The sequence below is a fragment of the Cydia splendana genome, unplaced genomic scaffold (genome assembly GCF_910591565.1).
Source record: "Cydia splendana unplaced genomic scaffold, ilCydSple1.2 scaffold_115_ctg1, whole genome shotgun sequence".
In the NCBI taxonomy this organism is placed as follows: domain Eukaryota; kingdom Metazoa; phylum Arthropoda; class Insecta; order Lepidoptera; family Tortricidae; genus Cydia; species Cydia splendana.
The window spans coordinates 207,785-220,130 of NW_026946840.1; positions in this window are offsets into that span (position 1 = coordinate 207,785).

Consider the following 12,346-nt stretch of genomic DNA (forward strand, 5'->3'; position numbering starts at 1 on the left):
GCAGTTTACGTTACGGGCATGCCATTGTCAATATTTGAACATCCTTTATGGATTGAAGCATTTCATCTTCTGAAACCAGACTTCAAGCCCCCATCACGCAAGATTCTTTCCACTACACTCTTGGATGAAGAGTACATGGAAATGAATAACGTGATCTCAAAAAAAATTGAGCAATCTAAGGTTTTGCATTTAGCGGTGGATGGATGGACAAACATCAGGAAAGATTCCATAATAAACATCGTGGTATATACTCCAACACCATTTTTTCACACGTCTATTGAAGCCGAGACAAACAGGCACACGGGAGAGTATTTAGCTGAAAAAATATCGGAAACTATGGAAGAAATTGGTACCGAAAAGTTCCTTGGGATTATTTCGGACAATGCTGCGAACATGAAAAAATGCGGCAAACTGCTAATGGATAAATATGAAAAGACCACATGGATTGGATGCCTTGCCCACACATTAAATTTGCTTATAGCAGATGTATTGAAAATGCCCGAAGTACATGAAGTGTTTACGATGGTAGTTGGTATCGTAAAATGTATTTTAAAATCCAATATATTTTGTGCAGAGTACAAAAAAATTGCTAGTGACAAATGTTTGAATGTGACTTTAGTGTTGCCTGTGAAAACGAGATGGGGAAGCTACTCACATTGTCTCGAAAATTTTATGAAATCGAAAGAGATTTTGCAAACAATGGCAATCAACGAAAGCAACAGGGATTTACAAAAGTTCAAGAGCGAATTGTTGGACACATGGAACGTCGTTGAGAAACAAATCATCATTTTCAAGCCCATTGTAAATTGGATTTTCAGGCTTGAGGGAGACGCATGCACTATTCATTTAGTGCCTCAAGCTTTAGAAGAAGTAGAGAGTACCCTAGTTAGTGATGTGGCTAGACAAATATTCACTGAGGAACATTATGCCAGTACTCTTCAAAAATTCCGAGACAGGAAACAAAATTGTTTAAAGCCCATTCACTTGGCCGCAGTCATCTTAGATCCAAAAAATCAAGGGATATCTTTAAATTCAGAAGAGTATCTCGATGGCTGTTCTACAATAATGGACATTGCTGAGTGTGATGCTCAAACAATCCTGAAAGAAGTATCTGATTACAAATGTCGGAATGGTATTTTCGAAAAAGAATTTGTGTGGCAAACCGCCCAGTCTATAGAGCCTGTTGCATGGTGGCAATCACTATATCCAAATTGTGTTTTGGGAAAGATAGCTCTTAAGATTTTATCAGTGCCATCAACATCTGCGTCCGTGGAACGATCGTTTTCTACATTCGCTAATATTCATACCAAGAAAAGAAACAGGTTGCTGACAGAACGATGTATGAAAATATGCTACATATCACCACGGACTAGTAGACTAGTCCGTGATATCACACAACTGGAAATTACTACATCGAAAAGGCCCACAGCAGAGAACTGACACCGCCATGGATCAAAGCGACATTTCTGGAAGTAATTCCGAAAATGATCTATCCAACTCTTCTTTTGAATTCGAACCCATTGATTTCGTATCAGTGTTCGACGAATTTGACGAGTAATCAACAAAGAGGTCAATTAAGGCCAACAAATTAAGCAGTGATATGGTTTAATTTAATAATTTATAATGTATTAAAATATAGAACTATTTATATACAATTTTTTTATATACAAACAATCGTAAGATCTTGTAATACACATGTATACTGTAAAGATGATTATTTTTAAATAGCCCCGATCGTTGATGTATCTTTTTTTGTGTACAAATATTCATAACATGTTGTTTATTACTCATTTAGTCATTTCAGATATGTACTGGTGTATTATATTGTTTTTTTTAATTTTAATTTATGATTTATTATTATTGTTGATTCCACTTTTAAAAATTATATTATAAATCGGCCAAAATGGACAAATAAATCTATTTACAAACATACTTAATTGTGTATTATTGTATTTTTATGAATATATAGCCTTTACTTATTGCATGGATACAAATAATGCAAAACATTGTCATAATATAATTTATAAAAAATTAACACGAGTCAGATAACATAACTACACTTAAAAGTAACGTAAAAATTAATAAAATATTTTAAAATCACAAAACTTGTAAGCAGATTTCAATCTTAACTAAATATCCTTGAGGGGTAAGTTACCAAGAATTCTCGGTAATGTGATGAATCAAAGTCCTTCGTACAATCAATTGCCTTTATTTTACTCTAAGTTCCTACTTCAACACTTTCGACATTCTTAACTTAACAAGCAGTAAGCCTTCCTACTCAATGTTACCGGTTCAAGCGCCAAAGCGAGAATGCCCCTTCCATCTCATGGTAAGTTACATTTATACTTTTTCATCATTTGAATTGGCGGGTAGGAGAGTAGGGTCATTTTCGCGACTACCGACATATTAATTAACAAATATTCGGGTAAACACAAATCACATTTCTAATCACTACCCACTGAATGCCATAAGTTTAACATAACGCACACAAAATAATTATAATTTATTCTTGAAATCTTATGAAATATGTATCACACTCGGCCATCCGACTGCGTGCTACCTCCGGTGCACGATCAACAATAATATCACACTCGGCCGTGTTGCCCGATGCCTTTTCAATCCTATTATAGTTAGACTAGTCTGTTTATACAATACCAATACTCTTCATTGTACACCAGAATACAATAAAATAATACAAAGAATTACAGCAACTCTAGTAGAGGTAAACTTCAAATTATTTAATTTACTCATGGTATCCGGTATTGCAGATGTAAACGGTATTCATTCTTCAGACTAGTATTACTATTACATAAAAAGGGATACCTATTTAAATACCTACTTATACTACTGATCATGTTAACGTTCACGAAATACATCGTCCACACTGTCAACCCCATACGATTAGTTATTTTAGCTTATTACACGCAGGATTACAGACATTATTATCGGCACGTACTTATAGAATAAGCCCAAATTTCATTGCATTGATTTTAGTACTGTAACATACTTATAACAAACATGGCACGAGCAATACAATTTAGCCTGATATATCAGAATAAGAAGAAAGAGACAACTACCACAGTATGAGCCATAATAACTGACATCAATAATCAAATTTTTAGTCCTTTTATGGTAAATGTAAGAACTGTTTATGGGTATAATGTTTTGGGGAAGCTACGTAATTACATTAATGGCTTAATCAGGTTTGTAATTAACAGTTGCAATTATCTAATATTTTCTCTCTGAAATCAAACATTTTTTTTTTTCAAATTACAATACTAGTTACATGCTTGATGACGTCCTCTACTGTAGGTCCTTCTTGAGCGTCGCCTTGACTCCCGCGGTCCTTCTTCGTGCGGGTCATCTGAGAGAGGCCCTCGTCGTCAGCGCCTGCTGTGGTGACGACATCTGTATTCAGGCTGTTCTCACGCTCGGCTGTCGCAGTCCACAGCGTCCTCTGTGGTAGATTCACCGTCGCTAACCTCCAGCGTCTACCGCGACTCTGCATCAGTCTTGCTCGTGACGGCAGTCTAGGTGATCTCGGGGTGTCAATATTGGAATCCATTTTACCCTGTAATTAAATTTCAGTGCGCTGCATGATTGGTTGTTAAACTTTCTTCTCACCCTACACTTATTTAAACTCATAATAAACTCTTTAAACTCAAATTATTTACACTCATAATAAACTCTTTAAACTCAAATTATTTACACTCAAAATAAACTCTTTAAACTCAAAATAAACTCTTTAAACTCAAAATAAACTCTTTAAACTCAAAATAAACTCTTTAAACTCAAAATAAACTCTTTAAACTCAAAATAAACTCTTTAAACTCAAAATAAACTCTTTGAACTCAAAATAAACTCTTTGAACTCAAAATAAACTCTTTGAACTCAAAATAAACTCTTTAAACTCAAAATAAACTCTTTAAACTCAAAATAAACTCTTTAAACTCAAAATAAACTCTTTAATCTCAAAATAAACTCTTTAAACTCAAAAGAAACTCTTTAAACTCAAAAGAAACTCTTTAAACTCAAAAGAAACTCTTTAAACTCAAAATAAACTCTTTAAACTCAAAATAAACTCTTTAAACTCAAAATAAACTCTTTAAACTCAAAATAAACTCTTTAAACTCAAAATAAACTCTTAAAACTCAAAATAAACTCTTAAAACTGAAAATAAACTCTTTAAACTCAAAATAAACTCTTTAACCCCAAAATAAACTCTTTAACTCTTTAAACTCAAGATAAACTCTTTAAATTTTTAAACTCTTTAAGATCTCTGGCAGCACACTACATGGCCGCACTCATAAACAGCACACCTACATGGCTGTAGACTCTAGCAGCGCACTACATGGCCACATTCATAACCAGCTCTAGACTATTCAGACAATTCGTACTATATACTCGTATTAAACTCAAACTCATATTAAGCTCAAACTCAAAATCGTATTAAGCTCAAACTCAAAATCGTATTAAGCTCAAACTCAAAATCGTATTAAGCTCAAACTCAAAATCGTATTAAGCTCAAACTCAAAATCGTATTAAGCTCAAACTCACAATCGTATTAAGCTCAACCTCACAATCGTATTAAGCTCAACCTCAAAATCGTATTAAGCTCAACCTCAAAATCGTATTAAGCTCAAACTCAAAATCGTATTAAACTCAAAATCGTATTAAACTCAAAATCGTATTAAACTCAAAATCGTATTAAACTCAAAATCGTATTAAACTCAAAATCGTCTCAAAATCGTATTAATTAAACTCAAAATCGTATTAATTAAACTTAAAATCGTATTAATTAAACTCAAAATCGTATTAATTAAACTCAAAATCGTATTAATTAAACTCAAAATCGTATTAATTAAACTCAAAATCGTATTAATTAAACTCAAAATCGTATTAATTAAACTCAAAATCGTATTAATTAAACTCAAAATCGTATTAATTAAACTCAAAATCGTATTAATTAAACTCAAAATCGTATTAATTAAACTCAAAATCGTATTAATTAAACTCAAAATCGTATTAATTAAACTCAAAATCGTATTAATTAAACTCAAAATCGTATTAATTAAACTCAAAATCGTATTAATTAAACTCAAAATCGTATTAATTAAACTCAAAACCGTATGAACCTCAAAATCGTATTAGACTCAAAATCGTATTAGACTCAAAATCGTATTAGACTCAAAATCGTATTAGACTCAAAGTCGTATTAGACTCAAAGTCGTATTAGACTCAAAGTCGTATTAGACTCAAAATCGTATTAGACTCAAAATCGTATTAGACTCAAAATCGTATTAGACTCAAAATCGTATTAGACTCAAAATCGTATTAGACTCAAACTCGTATTAGACTCAAACTCGTATTAGACTCAAACTCGTATTAGACTCAAACTCGTATTAGACTCAAACTCGTATTAGACTCAAACTCGTATTAGACTCAAACTCGTATTAGACTCAAACTCGTATTAGACTCAAACTCGTATTAGACTCAAACTCGTATTAGACTCAAACTCGTATTAGACTCAAACTCGTATTAGACTCAAACTCGTATTAGACTCAAACTCGTATTAGATTCTCTGGTAGCACACTACATGGCTACACTCACAAACAGCACATCTACATGGCTGTAGACTCTAGCAGCACACTACATGGCCGCACTCATAAACAGCACATCTACATGGCTGTAAACATTAGACCCGGTTATATGATACCACCTACATGATATCTAGAACCCTAAGAGTCTGACTATTAGTACACCACATACATGGTGACTAACTACATGCTAACTACACCTTTACCCACCTACATATATAACTAAACATTAGACCCGGTTATATGATACCACCTACATGATATCTAGAACCATTAATGTCGGACTATAGTACACCACATACATGGTGACTAACTACACTTTTACCTACATACATAGGTAACTAAACATTAGACCCGGTTATATGATACCACCTACATGATATCTAGAACCATTAATGTCTGACTATAGTACACCACATACATGGTGACTAACTACATGCTAACTACACTTTTACCTACATACATAGGTAAATAAACATTAGACCCGGTTATATGATACCACCTACATGATATCTAGAACCATTAGAGTCTGACTATAGTACACCTACATGGTGACATTGGTGACTAACTACATGCTAACTATACTTTTACCCACCTACATAGGTAACTAAACATTAGACCCGGTTATATTACCTACATGGTACACATACATAATAGCCAAATCAATATTGAAAGTTTAATTGTTGTTACCAAACCACGTAATTGTCGTTACACGGCACTTAAGGTACATAGTAATCACTTAAGACACTCTTCATTCATTTCAAAACTAACCAGAGGCGGTTATCAAGCATGACTTGCTATTGGATCATTTAGCTCATACTAAATATACCTATTATTTAATGGATTAGGTTCAGTATTCGAAACTCAAATATAGGATGCACATGTATGTAAACACTTTCATTTAACGACAGTACGTATTTCAACTAGATCTGCATAACAACCGAGAACTTCTGCATGTCTCTTCACAATATGGGCATATTAAAATTTAAAACCACTAAAATTTAAAATCAGTTAAATAAAATTGTTCCTTTAACGACAATAAACGTACTTGCCTTTAATGGTACACGTACAGTACTTGTTTGTTTTGTAATTGCTAACGGATTCATTAAATATTTATCCAAATCGTATCCATTGTATTCAACTTCGCTAAACATTGATACTACACAAAAATAAAAATAACATTTTATGTACAGTGCAGTAGTAACTGCACTGTACATAATCGTAATATGACTCTTGTAAAAAGTTACCCGCAGAGTTATAAATTACGTAACAAGTCTACTTCGTTACTTCAACTTGACTATGATCGCGTATCTGCATATTATTAATCAGGTTTTGAGATTATAAGCATTACACAACTTAAAACTTACTACCATAACGTCAGAGTAAGTATATAAAATATGTATGTATATAAAATATGTATATGTAGATATACTAGGTACTCACACGTTCTGGTCCTTTTATGGGCGCCGTGTTACCACTTCTGACTTGTGATGAATCAAAGTCCTTCGTACAATCAATTGCCTTTATTTTACTCTAAGTTCCTACTTCAACACTTTCGACATTCTTAACTTAACAAGCAGTAAGCCTTCCTACTCAATGTTACCGGTTCAAGCGCCAAAGCGAGAATGCCCCTTCCATCTCATGGTAAGTTACATTTATACTTTTTCATCATTTGAATTGGCGGGTAGGAGAGTAGGGTCATTTTCGCGACTACCGACATATTAATTAACAAATATTCGGGTAAACACAAATCACATTTCTAATCACTACCCACTGAATGCCATAAGTTTAACATAACGCACACAAAATAATTATAATTTATTCTTGAAATCTTATGAAATATCACAGTAATTTACGGTAATTTTCACCAGTGAGAATTACTGTAAGTGCGTAATTTCTCGGCGGCACATCACTATCTACAAGCATAGTTTAACTGATAACCTTAACTTCGTATATATGGGTCAATTCTTGACTGTGAAATATGTGATCTTAGAAAAGGGTATAGCCGGATAAGCACGGCCAAACTGCCCGTAGCGAAATAATTAATTTCCTTTTACTGGATTATTAACCTATATATATATATATATATATATATATATATATAGGACTCTCACCAAAAAGTAAGCTTCAAATGCTTCAGGTTTAAAAAAATAGCAAAAAAAGAAAAAACATTTTTATTTTATTACACCCAAAGTACTAATTCGATTTCTTTGTAATTTGGGTATGTTGTATATACAATTTAGGTCGCTTTCTAAAAAAATAAATATTGAATTATCACTTGAAGAAGTAGTAAAAAATTGAGTTGAATTTTTAGAAAAATAAAAAAAAATTACGTGCTAGATTGCGACAGTTGCCAAAGGTCATTGGGCGTTTTTGACCCGCTTCACGAATTTTCGCGTACAGAGACCAAACTGGTTTTAAAATAGAGAATTTAATCTCACTTTTCTAAATATGTTTTTTTTTTTATGTATCACCCGGCAGAAAAAAGTTATTCAACAGTACGAGATAGTGTTATTAATGTTTTTTCTTTCAGCATTGTGCAAAAGTGTGGTTCATGCAGCATGATAAACGTTTTATAGCACAATGGCAAATGAAATGTTGTCAATTGCGGCTGTTGCCGGGGTGGTCTCCTCTGCAGTTTTTGCAGGTGGCCTTCTGGTCTAGAGGGGGCGTGCATTGGCTGGCCCAGTGTGGTTCGGCGCAGCGAACGCAGGCGAGCTGTCTGTGACATCCATGTGATGAGTGCCGGAAGCCCTAGCAGCAGTGACATTGCGCGTGCCCCTTCTTTCCGCGCCATGCCTCCACCTTGACACTCCCTCATGTGGAGAAGCTCCGACATCCCGTAGATGCCCATGTGCAGCCCGGGCGGCCCCGTCTTGCGTCTATCCGTTTGGCGTGTGGCCCAGCTTCTCCAGGGTTTTCTTGATATCTTTAATCGGTGTGAAGGAGGGGAGACCCCTGCGGTACTCCGCCTCGGAGCGGGGCTCGAAGAGTATCCCAGCCCCCAGCGGTGTGGTGAATGGTGATTCCCCCTTTATTTCGCGCCTGCTGCCGTTTTAGACGAATTAACAATTGATTTTGATCAAGCAGAATAAAAATATTGTTTTTTTAGAACTGGATTTTATTTTTTTTTCCCTTTGGTATTAAACAATATAACATTCCTCTTGATGTTAAACAATATAACAACAGCAGCGCAATATAACAGCAGCTATTCAAAGTATTTCTGAAATAATTCCAATAGTTCTGACTTAATTCATTGCAAAAATGCTATAATGATAAGAAATGATTTTTATTTTTTTCTCAATTCTCCCATGGCTTGCAAGAATGCGACTCCTACCACTGTGTAGCAGATACATTTACCTACATACCTAGCCCTATTTCGTTTGTGTACGCTGTGGGTCATATATCCGAACAAAACGCCCAATGACCTTTACATAGATATTTCATGTAGAATTTAATAATGTTTAACATACTTATATTTTTTTCAAAACTTAAAATCTGGATTAACAGTGTGAAAAACTCTGAATTTGTAACATCCCATAATACTTTCTCTTCATACAAGCAAAGCTAATTGTAAGTAGGCTAATCAACGAATAAAGTATATTGTGAACGCAATCTTTTCGAATTTGAATTTAGAATGTGACGTATACCTTTCCATACAAAAAAAAAATTTTGTACAAAAAATGAAAATGTTATGTAACTTTTTGTGACAATTATAGATGTTACAAATCGGCTACAAATATAATGACCACCAAAAAATACTTTGGTACCTTAAAATAAATAAAAAAATCATGCTTACCAAAAAAAATTACTAAACACCAAAAACATAAGGCCTAAAAATACAAAAGTACCACCGTTTTAATTACGACTGCACTTCAAATTGTATTCAAATACCAAATATATTGAATGATCACCAAAAATCTAAAAATCATTAATGATCACCAAATCTTGAAAACCAAATTAATGCGATATTTTCACCTAAATAAACCACTATGATCACCAAAAATTGTATACATATTACCAAATAAAGTAAACTGATGCCAAAATGAATAGCCCCTCCTGCTCAACCCCCCGTACCCCGCACCGCATACCTACCTAACCTAACCTACTTTTCTAGTAGCATTTCGTTATGCTTCTAGAAAAGTAGGTTAAACTGCTATCAGTTCGAACTGCTATCAGTTAAGTGGGTTAGGTTAGGTTAGCACTGCGACCCTTACAGAAACGAAATGCTACTAGAAAAGTGGGTAGGTTATGTTGGAACTGCGACCCTTATAGAAACTAAATGTTACTATTAGAAAAGTGGGTTAGGTTTGAACTGCGACCCTTACAGAAACGAAGTGCTAATAGAAAAGTGGGTTAGATTATAGGTTTGAACTGCGACCCTTACAGAAACGAAATGCTACTAGAAAAGTGGGTTAGGTTAGGTTTGAACTGCGACCCTCACAGAAACGAAATGCTACGAGAAAAGTGGGTTAGGTTAGGTTAGAACTGCGACCCTTATATAAACGAAATGCTGCTAAACAAGTGGGTTAGGTAGGTTTGAACTGCGACCTAATCAGAAACGAAATGCTACTAGAAAAGTGGGTTAGGTTAGGTTGGAACTGCGTCCCTCACAGAAACGAAATACTACTAGAAAAGTGGGTTAGGTTAGGTTTGAACTACGACCCTTTCAGAAACGAAATGCTACTAGAAAAGTGGGTTAGGTTAGGTTTGAACTGCGACCCTTACAGAAAAGAAATGCTACTAGAAAAGTGGGTTAGGTTAGGTTTGAACTGCGACCCTTACAGAAAAGAAATGCTACTAGAAAAGTGGGTTAGGTTAGGTTTGAACTGCGACCCTTACAGAAACGAAATGCTACGAGAAAAGTGGGTTAGGTTAGGTTAGAACTGCGACCCTTATATAAACGAAATGCTGCTAAACAAGTGGGTTAGGTAGGTTTGAACTGCGATCTAATCAGAAACGAAATGCTACTAGAAAAGTGGGTTAGGTTAGGTTGGAACTGCGTCCCTCACAGAAACGAAATGCTACTAGAAAAGTGGGTTAGGTTTGAACTGCGACCCTTTCAGAAACGAAATGCTACTAGAAAAGTGGGTTAGGTTAGGTTTGAACTGCGACCCTTACAGAAAAGAAATGCTACTAGAAAAGTGGGTTAGGTTAGGTTTGAACTGCGACCCCTACAGAAACGAAATGCTACTAGAAAAGTGGGTTAGATTAGAACTGCGACTGTTACAGAAATAAAATGCTACTAGGAAAAGGTGACGAAGTGGATTCATTAATTTAATAGGATAACGATATATTAAATATTTGCACATTTTTAATTAAGATGTGGTTACAATTTTGGTGGTCATTTACTATTTTTGGGTTTACAATGATTATTTTGGAGTAATTTGCTTTAATAGGATAGCAAGATTTAAAAATTTGGTTATAATTTTACATTAAAATGGAGTTCTAATTTTGGTGGTCGTTTACAATTTTTGGGGTTACAATTATTATTTTGGTGTCATTTTCTTTAATAGGATAGCAAGATGTAAAAATTTTGTTATCATTTCACATTAAAATGCGGTTTGAAATTTGGTAACTATTTACTATTTTTGGGTTAATAATGATTAGTTCGGTGTCATTTCCTTTAATAGGATAGTAAAATGTAATAAAATTGGTAATAATTTCACATTAAAATGGTGTTATAATTTTGGTGATCATTTATTATTTTAGGGTGGTAAAATAGATTTTTTTGGTATTAAATTTTACTAAATCAGGTGATCAGTAAAATAGCTGCCGTTACAATCGCAGTGTGGCGATTTGCACTAAATAAAAAATTGGACGATGTAGCTCATGTATTCTTTATTCATAAAAATATCACTTTATCGTAGGTATTCATACATTTTTTCGTAATAAAAAATAATTTATAGCGCGTGGCGGTAACGATTTCCATACAAATGGAACTATGCCCAAAGTCAAAGTTTAAAAATGTTTACTAAAACACTGAATTTGGCATTTTAAAAGTTTAAATATAATGTTTTAATAATTTTTCTCTACGTTTTTGCCCTTTTTTGGTACAAATTTGTTGTTTTTAATTTTCTTCCATACAAATTTTCTCCCCCCATTTATTTTTTATTACGAGAAAATGTATGATAACCTCTACTATAAAGTGATATTTTTCTGAATAAAGAATACTTACATGAGCTACCATGGTCTAATTTTTTATTTAGTGCAAATCGCCACACTGTGATTGTAACATCCAAAATTGTCACAAAAAATTACATAACATTTTCATTCTTTGTACAAAAATATATTTTTTTGTATGGAAAGTTATAATAATTATTTCGAAAATGAATTCCCCGTCCCTACATTATATGAAAATTATATATAACTTGGCCTAGTTGCTAAGACTAGGAAGGAATATAGCATAGATTGGACCTGGGGAGCCGACCCTTTCACCCCCCCTTTTTGGGGGGTCTGCAATGTCTGCATGGTACGATATCCCGGGTACCAGGCCAGATCAACTTTGTTTGACCTAAGGAACAATCGTGCCTAGCGGCATCGCCTGAGACTAAAGTGCATGCTGTTCCATACATTTGTGTTCCTTACTAAACCTACTAATTGTTAATTGAAGTGGGCATACGGTTATAGGCAACACAATACTGGTGGCTTAATTGCCGTTTATATATCTGAAGATTCTTCATGGATACTGTCAAATCTTATAAAATGTCTGCCATTTCTGTTCATGGAGGTTTTATTGGTTGTGTTAG